Raw genomic sequence first — 4,682 nt, 5'->3', positions numbered from 1 at the left:
TTTGAGGTGTGTGTTTGTGTGTGTGTGTGTGTGTGTGTGTGTGTGTGTGTGTGTGTGTGTGTGTGTGTTGTTGTGTGTGTGTGTGTGTGTGTGTTAGCGTGGGCCTGTACTCTTAGTGTACAGCTTGTATCTGTGGAACGAGACGGAGGTGTTATAGATAGCATGTTTGCGTCACAAAGACCGAGATGAAAGAGACGTGGTTTCCTCACGGACCAGCTGCACATCAGAGATGCACATCAGAGATGCACATCAGAGATGCACATCAGAGATACACATCAGAGATACACATCAGAGATACACATCAGAGATGCACATCAGAGATACACATCAGAGATACACATCAGAGATACACATCAGAGATACACATCAGAGATACACATCAGAGATACACATCAGAGATGCACATCAGAGATGCACATCAGAGATACACATCAGAGATACACATCAGAGATGCACATCAGAGCTGCACATCAGAGATACACATCAGAGCTGCACATCAGAGATACACATCAGAGATGCACATCAGAGATACACATCAGAGATACACATCAGAGCAGCACATCAGAGATACACATCAGAGATACACATCAGAGCTGCACATCAGAGATGCAGCAGGTCAGGAAGGTCGCTGCCCTGAATTTTTCTGATTAAATCAATCTAATTTCAACATAATTTGCAAGAACTGTGTAGCCTGCTTACCTCTATGTACCCTGCTTACCTCTATGTACCCTGCTTACCTCTATGTACCCTGCTTACCTCTGTGTACCCTGCTTACCTCTGTGTACCCTGCTTACCTCTGTGTACCCTGCTTACCTCTGTGTACCCTGCTTACCTCTGTGTACGCCCTGCTTACCTCTGTGTACCCTGCTTACCTCTGTGTACCCTGCTTACCTCTGTGTACCCTGCTTACCTCTGTGTACCCTGCTTACCTGGATCTTTGGAAGTTTAGAAGTAGTTTCCATTACCCCTATAAATAAACAAGGTCAAATAACATACACTATATATATATATATATAGTGTATGTTATTTGACCTCGTTTATTTATATATATAGTGTATTGTATGTGTGTGTGTGTGGACACCCCTTCAAATGTGATGTAGCTATGTGGCTATTTCAGCCACACCCGTTGCTGACAGGTGTATAAAATCGAGCACACAGCCATGCAATCTCCATAGACAAACATTGGCAGTAGAATGGCCTTACTGAGGAGCTCAGTGACACGTTCAATGTGGCACTCTCATAAGATGCCACCTTTCCAACAAGTCAGTTCATCAAATTTCTGCCAAGCGAGAGCTGCCCCGGTCAACTGTAAGTGCTGTTATTGTGAAGTGGAAACGTCTAGGAGCTCTTCGTCGGGAGCTTCATGAAATGGGTTTCCATGGCAGAGTAGCCGCACACAAGCCTAAGATCACCATGCTCAATGCCAAGCGTCGGTTGGAGTGGTGTAAAGCTCGCTGCCATTGGACTCTGGAGCAGTGGAAACCCGTTCTCCAGAGTGACGAATCACGCTTCACCATCTGGCAGTCCGGCGAATGAATCTGGGTTTGGATACCAGGAGAATGCTACCTGCTCCAATGCATAGTGCCAACTGTAAAGCTTGGTGGAGGAGGAATAATGGTCTGTGCTTTGTGGCAAAAGTTTGGGGAAGGCCACACTGTTTCAGCATGACAATGCCCCTGTGCACAAAGCGAGGTCCATACAAAAATGGTTTGTCAAGATCAGTGTGGAAGAACTTGACTGACCTGACCTCAACCCTATTGAACACCTTTTGGAATGTCGACTGCGAGCCAGGCGTTATCACCCAACCATCAGTGCCTGACCTCACTAATGCTCTTGTGGCTGAATGGAAGCAAGTCCCTGCTTGCATAGATGCGTGTCGACAAATGTTTTACCTTTATTTAACTAGGCAAGTCAGTTAAGAACAAATTCTTATTTTCAATTTAAGAACAAACTCTTATTTTCAATGACAGCCTAGGAACAGTAGGTTAACTGCCTTGTTCAGGGGCAAAACAGCAGATTTGTACCTTGTCAGCTCAGGGATTCGATCTTGCAACCTTTCGGTTATTAGTCTAACGCTCTAACCACTAGGCTACGCTGCCGCCCCCAATTTTCCAATATCTAGTGGAAAGCCTTCCCAGAAGAGTGGAGGCTGTTAAAGCAGCAAGGGGGGGACCAACTCCATATTAATGCACATGATTTTTGGAATGAGATGTTGGACATGCAGTTGTCCACATACAACTGGTCATGTAGTGTATGTCTAATCAAATATGAAATTTAATAGTATTTTTTATTGAGGGGGGGAGATTTACGTTGCATTTCCAATGTAATTTCTACATGTAAATGTACATTGATCTGATGATTATGTTGACATTTGATTGCTGTACTAACCTGTTAGTCATGTTAAGTCATTGTATTTAAGTGTAAGTGTTTAGCTGGTTGAAATGAGATGATAAATAGTACTGGTTGATTACTTATTTTCAAATCCAATGCAATTTTACACATAATACATTGATAAAATTACATTGAAACAACATTCATTCAACCAGTGGGTAGCCTCAGGTTATATATACATTACCAGTCAAAAGTTTGGACACACCTACTCATTCAAGAATATAAAATATATTTTGATTTGTTTAACATTTTTTTGGTTACTACATGATTCCATATGTGTTATTTCATAGTTTTGATGTCTTCACTATTATTCTACAATGTAGAAAATAGTAAAAGTAAAGAAAAACCTTTAAATGAGTAGGTGTGTCCAAACTTTTGACTGGTACTTTAGATCATCTGGGGAGATTCTCAACTGGGCAAAAGTCTGTTCTCTCTTCCTTGACCCGGAAACCGAGTGGACGAGGAGAGTGTCAATAGACTAGTAGGTTCACCTCCTCGATGACCTACTTCTGCAGAGGATGTACGCCAGAGTATACTGCCAGCGAGTGTGGAGGTGTTTAAAAACCTGCCATACCCCCTTTCAATAAACTGTTATTTTCCCCAAGGAGAAAAGCACGCACGATACTTATAATTTTATCTATAACATGTCTTGCACAACTAGCTACATTAAGTTTTATCACTTTATAAATGTATTTTGTGATTCCACCATGTAAACACCATTTGTAAGTGGAGAAGGAGAGTCAACACGTCCGAAGAGTGTTTTCCTTCTCGTATTGGTGCCAGTCTCAGTAACTGGCTTCACTGCCAGCCTGATTAACTGGCTTCACTGCCAGGCTCAGTAACTGGCTTCACTGCCAGCCTGATTAACTGGCTTCACTGCCAGTTTCGGTAACTGGCTTCACTGCCAGTCTCGGTAATTGGCTTCACTGCCAGTCTCAGTAACTGGCTTCACTGGCTTCACTGCCAGTCTTAGTAATTGGCTTCACTGCCAGTCTTAGTAATTGGCTTCACTGGCTTCACTGCCAGTCTTAGTAATTGGATTCACTGCCAGTCTTAGTAATTGGCTTCACTGCCAGTCTTAGTAATTGGCTTCACTGGCTTCACTGCCAGTCTTAGTAATTGGCTTCACTGGCTTCACTGCCAGTCTTAGTAATTGGCTTCACTGCCAGTCTTAGTAATTGGCCTCACTGCCAGCCTCAGTAACTGGCTTCACTGCCAGCCTCAGTAACTGGCTTCACTGCCAGGCTCAGTAACTGGCTTCACTGCCAGCCTGATTAACTGGCTTCACTGCCTCCTCTTCAAAGGGAAATAAAAACAGACTGCCCCAGGCCTGCCAGTCATAGTAACTGGCTTCACTGCCTCCTCTTCAAGGTGAAATAAAAACAGGCCCCAGGCCTGCCAGTCACAGTGCTGAATACAGAATAATATACAGTAACTGACACATAGTGAGTAGTATGCCTCCTAATGCCTTAATAGCTGAGACCTCTATCTAAGCAACAGGACAGTATTTTACAGTAGGGAATTTGAGTGGCCCCATCTCCTTCCCCTCGCTCCAACAGAAGGGTTGAGTGGAGGTTCCAGACAGAACAGCACTGTAGCCTCTGCTTGTATTCCTTTCCATGCAGTGGAGGTTCCAGACAGAACAGCACTGTAGCCTCTGCTTGTATTCCTTTCCATGCAGTGGAGGTTTCTGTGCTCTCAACCCTGGACTAGGAAGAGCTCACTGGGAAGTAGCTACAGTTTCATTGTTTTTTTACAGTACACAGGCTAGCTCCTCACTCCCACTTAGCAGAAAAACACTACTGCAATCAAGGCACATTCAGCCAGGCGATAAAGTGTGAATCGAGAGTTGAGTGCAGTGTGAATCGAGAGTTGAGTGCAGTGTGAATCGAGAGTTGAGTGCAGTGTGAATCGAGAGTTGAGTGCAGTNGTGTGAATCGAGAGTTGAGTGCAGTGTGAATCGAGAGTTGAGTGCAGTGTGAATCGAGAGTTGAGTGCAGTGTGAATCGAGAGTTGAGTGCAGTGCTGAGGTGTTAACTGCATAGAGGCCAGGCTGAGAGCGAGGAAGCAGTGTGTCTGATCTCTGCCTGCCTGTCTGCCTGCCTGCCTGCTTGTCTGTCTGTCTGTCGAGGGGAGTGATACTTCTGAATGAACTTTACATCAGTCCTCCCGAGACCAGACACAAAGTCCAGTTACCGCTAGATCATCATCGTCTGTCTACTGTTTATGCCTGTAGCTAGGAGATAGCGGTACCACCATGATTGTTTGACAAAGACATTAACATGAACAAC

This window comes from Salvelinus sp. IW2-2015, unplaced genomic scaffold (assembly GCF_002910315.2).
Source record: "Salvelinus sp. IW2-2015 unplaced genomic scaffold, ASM291031v2 Un_scaffold1527, whole genome shotgun sequence".
NCBI classification, from domain to species: domain Eukaryota; kingdom Metazoa; phylum Chordata; class Actinopteri; order Salmoniformes; family Salmonidae; genus Salvelinus; species Salvelinus sp. IW2-2015.
Note: the sequence above shows the minus strand (reverse complement) of the source record.